Genomic DNA, 14,711 nt, shown 5'->3' on the forward strand with positions numbered 1-14,711 from the left:
TTGACAAGGAACAACCACCTGAAAGATACTCATTCTCGTATGCCTGGTGCACACCATGCAATTCCCCATCAGATAGATGGGCCGATAGATCCTTTCCGACAGACACGATCGGATTTCCGTTCGGATTTCCGATCACTACTATGCAAATCCATCAGAAAAACGATCGGAAATCAGATCGGACCTGCCGGAAATCATCTGTTCGACCCATCTATCTGACAGGCATTGGTATGGTGTGTATTAGGCTTTGCACTCCAAAGGTGCTCACATAGCAGTATGAGGAGGGCACTCTGCACACGGCCTGAGATTTAGCTGAGAGGATTGAAAAAAAGGAAGTTGCTCTTTCCCTTAACTTGTTTTTAGATGAGGTACTTCCCAACAAAAGTTACAAACCAAAAAGCCTTTCAGTCCCGGCAAGCAAAAAAAGTGGTTGCTTTCATTTGACTTAAGTTTGTTACTACTTTTTTTTCTGTACTTTTAGTATGTTTTCTTAATTGCTAGGTGCTGGGAAAGCAAGTTGTAGGTAAGCTGACACAACATCTCAACATCTACTGTGAGAAAACTCAGGACAAAAGTAGAATGAATGAGGGCCTAGAGAGAACTCTCCAAATTTGAGCAAGGCCCTGAGTAGAGTGCAAAGACAACAAGGCAAAAAGTTGTAAAACAACACCAGATGAGCAGATGCTGCTGACTTGGCATTTCCGAGGCTTTTCTAGACAGTTAAAAAGAAGCCTAATAGGTGAGTACTGGAGAGGGAGAGATGCTGCACGTCACTGGCACTGCTAGAAGACATGCAAGGCCTTTGGGCACGCAAGTGTCCCAAGGCTGCTTTAACTTGTGTGTCTTAGAGTCATGTTTGCTGGGTACTAGGGTCCCTCTTCTCGACTGTCAGCCAGCACTGTGGCCAAGTGCCACGGTGACTCTTGCAAATGTCCTTAAATGGCTTCTGGCCTGCAGAGATGTCTTAAGCTTGAGAAGTGCAAAGTGTGGAGGTGTGCCAAAATCCTAGCATTTGCATTGGCCGGGAATCAAACCCGGGCCTCCCGCGTGGCAGGCGAGAATTCTACCACTGAACCACCAATGCCTTGCCCTGTTGCTCGGTGCTGAAAAACGTGGCCAGCCAAATCAGGCCATACAAGATTGCCTTCTTCTGTGCGGATGGCAAAGGTGAGGCTGGCGCCATTTTGCAATTTTTGACATTTCAGCTCAAGCAAGCAAGCCCGGCTAGCTCAGTCGGTAGAGCATGAGACTCTTAATCTCAGGGTCGTGGGTTCGAGCCCCACGTTGGGCGATCAAAGCTTCTCCTTTTACTTTCTACTAGGCAGAGCTCCTCCAAAACGATTACAAACCATCACCAGGCCATCACTTCCTCTTTCACATGCCACTCCCCACTCCCTTTGCTAACAAACGAAAATGTCATCTCAGCTTTCCCCTTCACTTTTACTCACACAACCTCTTTTAACAACTTTTCAGCAAAAGTGCTTCACCACCCCAAGAAAGAGAAAAACACTCCTTCTTACAATCTTACTCATCTTTCCTATACTACTTTTCTTATCTGCTTTTCCCAGATTTCCGTTGGCTTTACTCCAGTCCTTTTGTCAAGGAGAGACTTACAATCAATCACTTGACAAGGAACAACCACCTGAAAGATACTCATTCTCGTATGCCTGGTGCACACCATGCAATTCCCCATCAGATAGATGGGCCGATAGATCCTTTCCGACAGACACGATCGGATTTCCGTTCGGATTTCCGATCACTACTATGCAAATCCATCAGAAAAACGATCGGAAATCAGATCGGACCTGCCGGAAATCATCTGTTCGACCCATCTATCTGACAGGCATTGGTATGGTGTGTATTAGGCTTTGCACTCCAAAGGTGCTCACATAGCAGTATGAGGAGGGCACTCTGCACACGGCCTGAGATTTAGCTGAGAGGATTGAAAAAAAGGAAGTTGCTCTTTCCCTTAACTTGTTTTTAGATGAGGTACTTCCCAACAAAAGTTACAAACCAAAAAGCCTTTCAGTCCCGGCAAGCAAAAAAAGTGGTTGCTTTCATTTGACTTAAGTTTGTTACTACTTCTTTTTCTGTACTTTTAGTATGTTTTCTTAATTGCTAGGTGCTGGGAAAGCAAGTTGTAGGTAAGCTGACACAACATCTCAACATCTACTGTGAGAAAACTCAGGACAAAAGTAGAATGAATGAGGGCCTAGAGAGAACGCTCCAAATTTGAGCAAGACCCTGAGTAGAGTGCAAAGACAACAAGGCAAAAAGTTGTAAAACAACACCAGATGAGCAGATGCTGCTGACTTGGCATTTCCGAGGCTTTTCTAGACAGTTAAAAAGAAGCCTAATAGGTGAGTACTGGAGAGGGAGAGATGCTGCACGTCACTGGCACTGCTAGAAGACATGCAAGGCCTTTGGGCACGCAAGTGTCCCAAGGCTGCTTTAACTTGTGTGTCTTAGAGTCATGTTTGCTGGGTACTAGGGTCCCTCTTCTCGACTGTCAGCCAGCACTGTGGCCAAGTGCCACGGTGACTCTTGCAAATGTCCTTAAATGGCTTCTGGCCTGCAGAGATGTCTTAAGCTTGAGAAGTGCAAAGTGTGGAGGTGTGCCAAAATCCTAGCATTTGCATTGGCCGGGAATCGAACCCGGGCCTCCCGCGTGGCAGGCGAGAATTCTACCACTGAACCACCAATGCCTTGCCCTGTTGCTCGGTGCTGAAAAACGTGGCCAGCCAAATCAGGCCATACAAGATTGCCTTCTTCTGTGCGGATGGCAAAGGTGAGGCTGGCGCCATTTTGCAATTTTTGACATTTCAGCTCAAGCAAGCAAGCCCGGCTAGCTCAGTCGGTAGAGCATGAGACTCTTAATCTCAGGGTCGTGGGTTTGAGCCCCACGTTGGGCGATCAAAGCTTCTCCTTTTACTTTCTACTAGGCAGAGCTCCTCCAAAACGATTACAAACCATCACCAGGCCATCACTTCCTCTTTCACATGCCACTCCCCACTCCCTTTGCTAACAAACGAAAATGTCATCTCAGCTTTCCCCTTCACTTTTACTCACACAACCTCTTTTAACAACTTTTCAGCAAAAGTGCTTCACCACCCCAAGAAAGAGAAAAACACTCCTTCTTACAATCTTACTCATCTTTCCTATACTACTTTTCTTATCTGCTTTTCCCAGATTTCCGTTGGCTTTACTCCAGTCCTTTTGTCAAGGAGAGACTTACAATCAATCACTTGACAAGGAACAACCACCTGAAAGATACTCATTCTCGTATGCCTGGTGCACACCATGCAATTCCCCATCAGATAGATGGGCCGATAGATCCTTTCCGACAGACACGATCGGATTTCCGTTCGGATTTCCGATCACTACTATGCAAATCCATCAGAAAAACGATCGGAAATCAGATCGGACCTGCCGGAAATCATCTGTTCGACCCATCTATCTGACAGGCATTGGTATGGTGTGTATTAGGCTTTGCACTCCAAAGGTGCTCACATAGCAGTATGAGGAGGGCACTCTGCACACGGCCTGAGATTTAGCTGAGAGGATTGAAAAAAAGGAAGTTGCTCTTTCCCTTAACTTGTTTTTAGATGAGGTACTTCCCAACAAAAGTTACAAACCAAAAAGCCTTTCAGTCCCGGCAAGCAAAAAAAGTGGTTGCTTTCATTTGACTTAAGTTTGTTACTACTTTTTTTTTCTGTACTTTTAGTATGTTTTCTTAATTGCTAGGTGCTGGGAAAGCAAGTTGTAGGTAAGCTGACACAACATCTCAACATCTACTGTGAGAAAACTCAGGACAAAAGTAGAATGAATGAGGGCCTAGAGAGAACTCTCCAAATTTGAGCAAGGCCCTGAGTAGAGTGCAAAGACAACAAGGCAAAAAGTTGTAAAACAACACCAGATGAGCAGATGCTGCTGACTTGGCATTTCCGAGGCTTTTCTAGACAGTTAAAAAGAAGCCTAATAGGTGAGTACTGGAGAGGGAGAGATGCTGCACGTCACTGGCACTGCTAGAAGACATGCAAGGCCTTTGGGCACGCAAGTGTCCCAAGGCTGCTTTAACTTGTGTGTCTTAGAGTCATGTTTGCTGGGTACTAGGGTCCCTCTTCTCGACTGTCAGCCAGCACTGTGGCCAAGTGCCACGGTGACTCTTGCAAATGTCCTTAAATGGCTTCTGGCCTGCAGAGATGTCTTAAGCTTGAGAAGTGCAAAGTGTGGAGGTGTGCCAAAATCCTAGCATTTGCATTGGCCGGGAATCAAACCCAGGCCTCCCGCGTGGCAGGCGAGAATTCTACCACTGAACCACCAATGCCTTGCCCTGTTGCTCGGTGCTGAAAAACGTGGCCAGCCAAATCAGGCCATACAAGATTGCCTTCTTCTGTGCGGATGGCAAAGGTGAGGCTGGCGCCATTTTGCAATTTTTGACATTTCAGCTCAAGCAAGCAAGCCCGGCTAGCTCAGTCGGTAGAGCATGAGACTCTTAATCTCAGGGTCGTGGGTTCGAGCCCCACGTTGGGTGATCAAAGCTTCTCCTTTTACTTTCTACTAGGCAGAGCTCCTCCAAAACGATTACAAACCATCACCAGGCCATCACTTCCTCTTTCACATGCCACTCCCCACTCCCTTTGCTAACAAACGAAAATGTCATCTCAGCTTTCCCCTTCACTTTTACTCACACAACCTCTTTTAACAACTTTTCAGCAAAAGTGCTTCACCACCCCAAGAAAGAGAAAAACACTCCTTCTTACAATCTTACTCATCTTTCCTATACTACTTTTCTTATCTGCTTTTCCCAGATTTCCGTTGGCTTTACTCCAGTCCTTTTGTCAAGGAGAGACTTACAATCAATCACTTGACAAGGAACAACCACCTGAAAGATACTCATTCTCGTATGCCTGGTGCACACCATGCAATTCCCCATCAGATAGATGGGCCGATAGATCCTTTCCGACAGACACGATCGGATTTCCGTTCGGATTTCCGATCACTACTATGCAAATCCATCAGAAAAACGATCGGAAATCAGATCGGACCTGCCGGAAATCATCTGTTCGACCCATCTATCTGACAGGCATTGGTATGGTGTGTATTAGGCTTTGCACTCCAAAGGTGCTCACATAGCAGTATGAGGAGGGCACTCTGCACACGGCCTGAGATTTAGCTGAGAGGATTGAAAAAAAGGAAGTTGCTCTTTCCCTTAACTTGTTTTTAGATGAGGTACTTCCCAACAAAAGTTACAAACCAAAAAGCCTTTCAGTCCCGGCAAGCAAAAAAAGTGGTTGCTTTCATTTGACTTAAGTTTGTTACTACTTTTTTTTCTGTACTTTTAGTATGTTTTCTTAATTGCTAGGTGCTGGGAAAGCAAGTTGTAGGTAAGCTGACACAACATCTCAACATCTACTGTGAGAAAACTCAGGACAAAAGTAGAATGAATGAGGGCCTAGAGAGAACTCTCCAAATTTGAGCAAGGCCCTGAGTAGAGTGCAAAGACAACAAGGCAAAAAGTTGTAAAACAACACCAGATGAGCAGATGCTGCTGACTTGGCATTTCCGAGGCTTTTCTAGACAGTTAAAAAGAAGCCTAATAGGTGAGTACTGGAGAGGGAGAGATGCTGCACGTCACTGGCACTGCTAGAAGACATGCAAGGCCTTTGGGCACGCAAGTGTCCCAAGGCTGCTTTAACTTGTGTGTCTTAGAGTCATGTTTGCTGGGTACTAGGGTCCCTCTTCTCGACTGTCAGCCAGCACTGTGGCCAAGTGCCACGGTGACTCTTGCAAATGTCCTTAAATGGCTTCTGGCCTGCAGAGATGTCTTAAGCTTGAGAAGTGCAAAGTGTGGAGGTGTGCCAAAATCCTAGCATTTGCATTGGCCGGGAATCAAACCCGGGCCTCCCGCGTGGCAGGCGAGAATTCTACCACTGAACCACCAATGCCTTGCCCTGTTGCTCGGTGCTGAAAAACGTGGCCAGCCAAATCAGGCCATACAAGATTGCCTTCTTCTGTGCGGATGGCAAAGGTGAGGCTGGCGCCATTTTGCAATTTTTGACATTTCAGCTCAAGCAAGCAAGCCCGGCTAGCTCAGTCGGTAGAGCATGAGACTCTTAATCTCAGGGTCGTGGGTTCGAGCCCCACGTTGGGCGATCAAAGCTTCTCCTTTTACTTTCTACTAGGCAGAGCTCCTCCAAAACGATTACAAACCATCACCAGGCCATCACTTCCTCTTTCACATGCCACTCCCCACTCCCTTTGCTAACAAACGAAAATGTCATCTCAGCTTTCCCCTTCACTTTTACTCACACAACCTCTTTTAACAACTTTTCAGCAAAAGTGCTTCACCACCCCAAGAAAGAGAAAAACACTCCTTCTTACAATCTTACTCATCTTTCCTATACTACTTTTCTTATCTGCTTTTCCCAGATTTCCGTTGGCTTTACTCCAGTCCTTTTGTCAAGGAGAGACTTACAATCAATCACTTGACAAGGAACAACCACCTGAAAGATACTCATTCTCGTATGCCTGGTGCACACCATGCAATTCCCCATCAGATAGATGGGCCGATAGATCCTTTCCGACAGACACGATCGGATTTCCGTTCGGATTTCCGATCACTACTATGCAAATCCATCAGAAAAACGATCGGAAATCAGATCGGACCTGCCGGAAATCATCTGTTCGACCCATCTATCTGACAGGCATTGGTATGGTGTGTATTAGGCTTTGCACTCCAAAGGTGCTCACATAGCAGTATGAGGAGGGCACTCTGCACACGGCCTGAGATTTAGCTGAGAGGATTGAAAAAAAGGAAGTTGCTCTTTCCCTTAACTTGTTTTTAGATGAGGTACTTCCCAACAAAAGTTACAAACCAAAAAGCCTTTCAGTCCCGGCAAGCAAAAAAAGTGGTTGCTTTCATTTGACTTAAGTTTGTTACTACTTCTTTTTCTGTACTTTTAGTATGTTTTCTTAATTGCTAGGTGCTGGGAAAGCAAGTTGTAGGTAAGCTGACACAACATCTCAACATCTACTGTGAGAAAACTCAGGACAAAAGTAGAATGAATGAGGGCCTAGAGAGAACGCTCCAAATTTGAGCAAGACCCTGAGTAGAGTGCAAAGACAACAAGGCAAAAAGTTGTAAAACAACACCAGATGAGCAGATGCTGCTGACTTGGCATTTCCGAGGCTTTTCTAGACAGTTAAAAAGAAGCCTAATAGGTGAGTACTGGAGAGGGAGAGATGCTGCACGTCACTGGCACTGCTAGAAGACATGCAAGGCCTTTGGGCACGCAAGTGTCCCAAGGCTGCTTTAACTTGTGTGTCTTAGAGTCATGTTTGCTGGGTACTAGGGTCCCTCTTCTCGACTGTCAGCCAGCACTGTGGCCAAGTGCCACGGTGACTCTTGCAAATGTCCTTAAATGGCTTCTGGCCTGCAGAGATGTCTTAAGCTTGAGAAGTGCAAAGTGTGGAGGTGTGCCAAAATCCTAGCATTTGCATTGGCCGGGAATCGAACCCGGGCCTCCCGCGTGGCAGGCGAGAATTCTACCACTGAACCACCAATGCCTTGCCCTGTTGCTCGGTGCTGAAAAACGTGGCCAGCCAAATCAGGCCATACAAGATTGCCTTCTTCTGTGCGGATGGCAAAGGTGAGGCTGGCGCCATTTTGCAATTTTTGACATTTCAGCTCAAGCAAGCAAGCCCGGCTAGCTCAGTCGGTAGAGCATGAGACTCTTAATCTCAGGGTCGTGGGTTCGAGCCCCACGTTGGGCGATCAAAGCTTCTCCTTTTACTTTCTACTAGGCAGAGCTCCTCCAAAACGATTACAAACCATCACCAGGCCATCACTTCCTCTTTCACATGCCACTCCCCACTCCCTTTGCTAACAAACGAAAATGTCATCTCAGCTTTCCCCTTCACTTTTACTCACACAACCTCTTTTAACAACTTTTCAGCAAAAGTGCTTCACCACCCCAAGAAAGAGAAAAACACTCCTTCTTACAATCTTACTCATCTTTCCTATACTACTTTTCTTATCTGCTTTTCCCAGATTTCCGTTGGCTTTACTCCAGTCCTTTTGTCAAGGAGAGACTTACAATCAATCACTTGACAAGGAACAACCACCTGAAAGATACTCATTCTCGTATGCCTGGTGCACACCATGCAATTCCCCATCAGATAGATGGGCCGATAGATCCTTTCCGACAGACACGATCGGATTTCCGTTCGGATTTCCGATCACTACTATGCAAATCCATCAGAAAAACGATCGGAAATCAGATCGGACCTGCCGGAAATCATCTGTTCGACCCATCTATCTGACAGGCATTGGTATGGTGTGTATTAGGCTTTGCACTCCAAAGGTGCTCACATAGCAGTATGAGGAGGGCACTCTGCACACGGCCTGAGATTTAGCTGAGAGGATTGAAAAAAAGGAAGTTGCTCTTTCCCTTAACTTGTTTTTAGATGAGGTACTTCCCAACAAAAGTTACAAACCAAAAAGCCTTTCAGTCCCGGCAAGCAAAAAAAGTGGTTGCTTTCATTTGACTTAAGTTTGTTACTACTTTTTTTTCTGTACTTTTAGTATGTTTTCTTAATTGCTAGGTGCTGGGAAAGCAAGTTGTAGGTAAGCTGACACAACATCTCAACATCTACTGTGAGAAAACTCAGGACAAAAGTAGAATGAATGAGGGCCTAGAGAGAACGCTCCAAATTTGAGCAAGGCCCTGAGTAGAGTGCAAAGACAACAAGGCAAAAAGTTGTAAAACAACACCAGATGAGCAGATGCTGCTGACTTGGCATTTCCGAGGCTTTTCTAGACAGTTAAAAAGAAGCCTAATAGGTGAGTACTGGAGAGGGAGAGATGCTGCACGTCACTGGCACTGCTAGAAGACATGCAAGGCCTTTGGGCACGCAAGTGTCCCAAGGCTGCTTTAACTTGTGTGTCTTAGAGTCATGTTTGCTGGGTACTAGGGTCCCTCTTCTCGACTGTCAGCCAGCACTGTGGCCAAGTGCCACGGTGACTCTTGCAAATGTCCTTAAATGGCTTCTGGCCTGCAGAGATGTCTTAAGCTTGAGAAGTGCAAAGTGTGGAGGTGTGCCAAAATCCTAGCATTTGCATTGGCCGGGAATCGAACCCGGGCCTCCCGCGTGGCAGGCGAGAATTCTACCACTGAACCACCAATGCCTTGCCCTGTTGCTCGGTGCTGAAAAACGTGGCCAGCCAAATCAGGCCATACAAGATTGCCTTCTTCTGTGCGGATGGCAAAGGTGAGGCTGGCGCCATTTTGCAATTTTTGACATTTCAGCTCAAGCAAGCAAGCCCGGCTAGCTCAGTCGGTAGAGCATGAGACTCTTAATCTCAGGCTCGTGGGTTCGAGCCCCACGTTGGGCGATCAAAGCTTCTCCTTTTACTTTCTACTAGGCAGAGCTCCTCCAAAACGATTACAAACCATCACCAGGCCATCACTTCCTCTTTCACATGCCACTCCCCACTCCCTTTGCTAACAAACGAAAATGTCATCTCAGCTTTCCCCTTCACTTTTACTCACACAACCTCTTTTAACAACTTTTCAGCAAAAGTGCTTCACCACCCCAAGAAAGAGAAAAACACTCCTTCTTACAATCTTACTCATCTTTCCTATACTACTTTTCTTATCTGCTTTTCCCAGATTTCCGTTGGCTTTACTCCAGTCCTTTTGTCAAGGAGAGACTTACAATCAATCACTTGACAAGGAACAACCACCTGAAAGATACTCATTCTCGTATGCCTGGTGCACACCATGCAATTCCCCATCAGATAGATGGGCCGATAGATCCTTTCCGACAGACACGATCGGATTTCCGTTCGGATTTCCGATCACTACTATGCAAATCCATCAGAAAAACGATCGGAAATCAGATCGGACCTGCCGGAAATCATCTGTTCGACCCATCTATCTGACAGGCATTGGTATGGTGTGTATTAGGCTTTGCACTCCAAAGGTGCTCACATAGCAGTATGAGGAGGGCACTCTGCACACGGCCTGAGATTTAGCTGAGAGGATTGAAAAAAAGGAAGTTGCTCTTTCCCTTAACTTGTTTTTAGATGAGGTACTTCCCAACAAAAGTTACAAACCAAAAAGCCTTTCAGTCCCGGCAAGCAAAAAAAGTGGTTGCTTTCATTTGACTTAAGTTTGTTACTACTTTTTTTTCTGTACTTTTAGTATGTTTTCTTAATTGCTAGGTGCTGGGAAAGCAAGTTGTAGGTAAGCTGACACAACATCTCAACATCTACTGTGAGAAAACTCAGGACAAAAGTAGAATGAATGAGGGCCTAGAGAGAACGCTCCAAATTTGAGCAAGGCCCTGAGTAGAGTGCAAAGACAACAAGGCAAAAAGTTGTAAAACAACACCAGATGAGCAGATGCTGCTGACTTGGCATTTCCGAGGCTTTTCTAGACAGTTAAAAAGAAGCCTAATAGGTGAGTACTGGAGAGGGAGAGATGCTGCACGTCACTGGCACTGCTAGAAGACATGCAAGGCCTTTGGGCACGCAAGTGTCCCAAGGCTGCTTTAACTTGTGTGTCTTAGAGTCATGTTTGCTGGGTACTAGGGTCCCTCTTCTCGACTGTCAGCCAGCACTGTGGCCAAGTGCCACGGTGACTCTTGCAAATGTCCTTAAATGGCTTCTGGCCTGCAGAGATGTCTTAAGCTTGAGAAGTGCAAAGTGTGGAGGTGTGCCAAAATCCTAGCATTTGCATTGGCCGGGAATCGAACCCGGGCCTCCCGCGTGGCAGGCGAGAATTCTACCACTGAACCACCAATGCCTTGCCCTGTTGCTCGGTGCTGAAAAACGTGGCCAGCCAAATCAGGCCATACAAGATTGCCTTCTTCTGTGCGGATGGCAAAGGTGAGGCTGGCGCCATTTTGCAATTTTTGACATTTCAGCTCAAGCAAGCAAGCCCGGCTAGCTCAGTCGGTAGAGCATGAGACTCTTAAACTCAGGGTCGTGGGTTCGAGCCCCACGTTGGGCGATCAAAGCTTCTCCTTTTACTTTCTACTAGGCAGAGCTCCTCCAAAACGATTACAAACCATCACCAGGCCATCACTTCCTCTTTCACATGCCACTCCCCACTCCCTTTGCTAACAAACGAAAATGTCATCTCAGCTTTCCCCTTCACTTTTACTCACACAACCTCTTTTAACAACTTTTCAGCAAAAGTGCTTCACCACCCCAAGAAAGAGAAAAACACTCCTTCTTACAATCTTACTCATCTTTCCTATACTACTTTTCTTATCTGCTTTTCCCAGATTTCTGTTGGCTTTACTCCAGTCCTTTTGTCAAGGAGAGACTTACAATCAATCACTTGACAAGGAACAACCACCTGAAAGATACTCATTCTCGTATGCCTGGTGCACACCATGCAATTCCCCATCAGATAGATGGGCCGATAGATCCTTTCCGACAGACACGATCGGATTTCCGTTCGGATTTCCGATCACTACTATGCAAATCCATCAGAAAAACGATCGGAAATCAGATCGGACCTGCCGGAAATCATCTGTTCGACCCATCTATCTGACAGGCATTGGTATGGTGTGTATTAGGCTTTGCACTCCAAAGGTGCTCACATAGCAGTATGAGGAGGGCACTCTGCACACGGCCTGAGATTTAGCTGAGAGGATTGAAAAAAAGGAAGTTGCTCTTTCCCTTAACTTGTTTTTAGATGAGGTACTTCCCAACAAAAGTTACAAACCAAAAAGCCTTTCAGTCCCGGCAAGCAAAAAAAGTGGTTGCTTTCATTTGACTTAAGTTTGTTACTACTTTTTTTTCTGTACTTTTAGTATGTTTTCTTAATTGCTAGGTGCTGGGAAAGCAAGTTGTAGGTAAGCTGACACAACATCTCAACATCTACTGTGAGAAAACTCAGGACAAAAGTAGAATGAATGAGGGCCTAGAGAGAACGCTCCAAATTTGAGCAAGGCCCTGAGTAGAGTGCAAAGACAACAAGGCAAAAAGTTGTAAAACAACACCAGATGAGCAGATGCTGCTGACTTGGCATTTCCGAGGCTTTTCTAGACAGTTAAAAAGAAGCCTAATAGGTGAGTACTGGAGAGGGAGAGATGCTGCACGTCACTGGCACTGCTAGAAGACATGCAAGGCCTTTGGGCACGCAAGTGTCCCAAGGCTGCTTTAACTTGTGTGTCTTAGAGTCATGTTTGCTGGGTACTAGGGTCCCTCTTCTCGACTGTCAGCCAGCACTGTGGCCAAGTGCCACGGTGACTCTTGCAAATGTCCTTAAATGGCTTCTGGCCTGCAGAGATGTCTTAAGCTTGAGAAGTGCAAAGTGTGGAGGTGTGCCAAAATCCTAGCATTTGCATTGGCCGGGAATCGAACCCGGGCCTCCCGCGTGGCAGGCGAGAATTCTACCACTGAACCACCAATGCCTTGCCCTGTTGCTCGGTGCTGAAAAACGTGGCCAGCCAAATCAGGCCATACAAGATTGCCTTCTTCTGTGCGGATGGCAAAGGTGAGGCTGGCGCCATTTTGCAATTTTTGACATTTCAGCTCAAGCAAGCAAGCCCGGCTAGCTCAGTCGGTAGAGCATGAGACTCTTAATCTCAGGGTCGTGGGTTCGAGCCCCACGTTGGGCGATCAAAGCTTCTCCTTTTACTTTCTACTAGGCAGAGCTCCTCCAAAACGATTACAAACCATCACCAGGCCATCACTTCCTCTTTCACATGCCACTCCCCACTCCCTTTGCTAACAAACGAAAATGTCATCTCAGCTTTCCCCTTCACTTTTACTCACACAACCTCTTTTAAGAACTTTTCAGCAAAAGTGCTTCACCACCCCAAGAAAGAGAAAAACACTCCTTCTTACAATCTTACTCATCTTTCCTATACTACTTTTCTTATCTGCTTTTCCCAGATTTCCGTTGGCTTTACTCCAGTCCTTTTGTCAAGGAGAGACTTACAATCAATCACTTGACAAGGAACAACCACCTGAAAGATACTCATTCTCGTATGCCTGGTGCACACCATGCAATTCCCCATCAGATAGATGGGCCGATAGATCCTTTCCGACAGACACGATCGGATTTCCGTTCGGATTTCCGATCACTACTATGCAAATCCATCAGAAAAACGATCGGAAATCAGATCGGACCTGCCGGAAATCATCTGTTCGACCCATCTATCTGACAGGCATTGGTATGGTGTGTATTAGGCTTTGCACTCCAAAGGTGCTCACATAGCAGTATGAGGAGGGCACTCTGCACACGGCCTGAGATTTAGCTGAGAGGATTGAAAAAAAGGAAGTTGCTCTTTCCCTTAACTTGTTTTTAGATGAGGTACTTCCCAACAAAAGTTACAAACCAAAAAGCCTTTCAGTCCCGGCAAGCAAAAAAAGTGGTTGCTTTCATTTGACTTAAGTTTGTTACTACTTTTTTTTCTGTACTTTTAGTATGTTTTCTTAATTGCTAGGTGCTGGGAAAGCAAGTTGTAGGTAAGCTGACACAACATCTCAACATCTACTGTGAGAAAACTCAGGACAAAAGTAGAATGAATGAGGGCCTAGAGAGAACGCTCCAAATTTGAGCAAGGCCCTGAGTAGAGTGCAAAGACAACAAGGCAAAAAGTTGTAAAACAACACCAGATGAGCAGATGCTGCTGACTTGGCATTTCCGAGGCTTTTCTAGACAGTTAAAAAGAAGCCTAATAGGTGAGTACTGGAGAGGGAGAGATGCTGCACGTCACTGGCACTGCTAGAAGACATGCAAGGCCTTTGGGCACGCAAGTGTCCCAAGGCTGCTTTAACTTGTGTGTCTTAGAGTCATGTTTGCTGGGTACTAGGGTCCCTCTTCTCGACTGTCAGCCAGCACTGTGGCCAAGTGCCACGGTGACTCTTGCAAATGTCCTTAAATGGCTTCTGGCCTGCAGAGATGTCTTAAGCTTGAGAAGTGCAAAGTGTGGAGGTGTGCCAAAATCCTAGCATTTGCATTGGCCGGGAATCGAACCCGGGCCTCCCGCGTGGCAGGCGAGAATTCTACCACTGAACCACCAATGCCTTGCCCTGTTGCTCAGTGCTGAAAAACGTGGCCAGCCAAATCAGGCCATACAAGATTGCCTTCTTCTGTGCGGATGGCAAAGGTGAGGCTGGCGCCATTTTGCAATTTTTGACATTTCAGCTCAAGCAAGCAAGCCCGGCTAGCTCAGTCGGTAGAGCATGAGACTCTTAATCTCAGGGTCGTGGGTTCGAGCCCCACGTTGGGCGATCAAAGCTTCTCCTTTTACTTTCTACTAGGCAGAGCTCCTCCAAAACGATTACAAACCATCACCAGGCCATCACTTCCTCTTTCACATGCCACTCCCCACTCCCTTTGCTAACAAACGAAAATGTCATCTCAGCTTTCCCCTTCACTTTTACTCACACAACCTCTTTTAAGAACTTTTCAGCAAAAGTGCTTCACCACCCCAAGAAAGAGAAAAACACTCCTTCTTACAATCTTACTCATCTTTCCTATACTACTTTTCTTATCTGCTTTTCCCAGATTTCCGTTGGCTTTACTCCAGTCCTTTTGTCAAGGAGAGACTTACAATCAATCACTTGACAAGGAACAACCACCTGAAAGATACTCATTCTCGTATGCCTGGTGCACACCATGCAATTCCCCATCAGATAGATGGGCCGATAGATCCTTTCCGACAGACACGATCGGATTTCCGTT

General features: G+C 46.1%; 13 non-coding genes across 13 annotated transcripts; 5 read left to right on the forward strand and 8 right to left on the reverse strand.

Annotated features, from left to right (window-relative positions):
- Positions 1-1,010: 1,010 nt before the first annotated feature.
- On the reverse strand, positions 1,011-1,081 carry TRNAG-GCC (transfer RNA glycine (anticodon GCC)). The gene has a single exon. It is a non-coding gene; the product is annotated as a tRNA-Gly (tRNA).
- Positions 1,082-1,215: 134 nt separating this feature from the next.
- TRNAK-CUU (transfer RNA lysine (anticodon CUU)) lies at positions 1,216-1,288 on the forward strand. The gene has a single exon. It is a non-coding gene; the product is annotated as a tRNA-Lys (tRNA).
- Positions 1,289-2,631: 1,343 nt separating this feature from the next.
- On the reverse strand, positions 2,632-2,702 carry TRNAG-GCC (transfer RNA glycine (anticodon GCC)). The gene has a single exon. It is a non-coding gene; the product is annotated as a tRNA-Gly (tRNA).
- Positions 2,703-5,874: 3,172 nt separating this feature from the next.
- Positions 5,875-5,945, reverse strand: TRNAG-GCC (transfer RNA glycine (anticodon GCC)). Its single transcript has one exon. It is a non-coding gene; the product is annotated as a tRNA-Gly (tRNA).
- Positions 5,946-6,079: 134 nt separating this feature from the next.
- TRNAK-CUU (transfer RNA lysine (anticodon CUU)) lies at positions 6,080-6,152 on the forward strand. The gene has a single exon. It is a non-coding gene; the product is annotated as a tRNA-Lys (tRNA).
- A 1,343-nt stretch (positions 6,153-7,495) lies between these two features.
- Positions 7,496-7,566, reverse strand: TRNAG-GCC (transfer RNA glycine (anticodon GCC)). The gene has a single exon. It is a non-coding gene; the product is annotated as a tRNA-Gly (tRNA).
- Positions 7,567-7,700: 134 nt separating this feature from the next.
- Positions 7,701-7,773, forward strand: TRNAK-CUU (transfer RNA lysine (anticodon CUU)). Its single transcript has one exon. It is a non-coding gene; the product is annotated as a tRNA-Lys (tRNA).
- A 1,343-nt stretch (positions 7,774-9,116) lies between these two features.
- Positions 9,117-9,187, reverse strand: TRNAG-GCC (transfer RNA glycine (anticodon GCC)). The gene has a single exon. It is a non-coding gene; the product is annotated as a tRNA-Gly (tRNA).
- Positions 9,188-10,737: 1,550 nt separating this feature from the next.
- On the reverse strand, positions 10,738-10,808 carry TRNAG-GCC (transfer RNA glycine (anticodon GCC)). Its single transcript has one exon. It is a non-coding gene; the product is annotated as a tRNA-Gly (tRNA).
- A 1,550-nt stretch (positions 10,809-12,358) lies between these two features.
- TRNAG-GCC (transfer RNA glycine (anticodon GCC)) lies at positions 12,359-12,429 on the reverse strand. The gene has a single exon. It is a non-coding gene; the product is annotated as a tRNA-Gly (tRNA).
- Positions 12,430-12,563: 134 nt separating this feature from the next.
- TRNAK-CUU (transfer RNA lysine (anticodon CUU)) lies at positions 12,564-12,636 on the forward strand. The gene has a single exon. It is a non-coding gene; the product is annotated as a tRNA-Lys (tRNA).
- Positions 12,637-13,979: 1,343 nt separating this feature from the next.
- TRNAG-GCC (transfer RNA glycine (anticodon GCC)) lies at positions 13,980-14,050 on the reverse strand. Its single transcript has one exon. It is a non-coding gene; the product is annotated as a tRNA-Gly (tRNA).
- A 134-nt stretch (positions 14,051-14,184) lies between these two features.
- TRNAK-CUU (transfer RNA lysine (anticodon CUU)) lies at positions 14,185-14,257 on the forward strand. The gene has a single exon. It is a non-coding gene; the product is annotated as a tRNA-Lys (tRNA).
- The last annotated feature ends 454 nt before the right edge of the window (positions 14,258-14,711 follow it).

This window comes from Hyperolius riggenbachi, chromosome 4 (genome assembly GCF_040937935.1).
Source record: "Hyperolius riggenbachi isolate aHypRig1 chromosome 4, aHypRig1.pri, whole genome shotgun sequence".
In the NCBI taxonomy this organism is placed as follows: Eukaryota; Metazoa; Chordata; class Amphibia; order Anura; family Hyperoliidae; genus Hyperolius; species Hyperolius riggenbachi.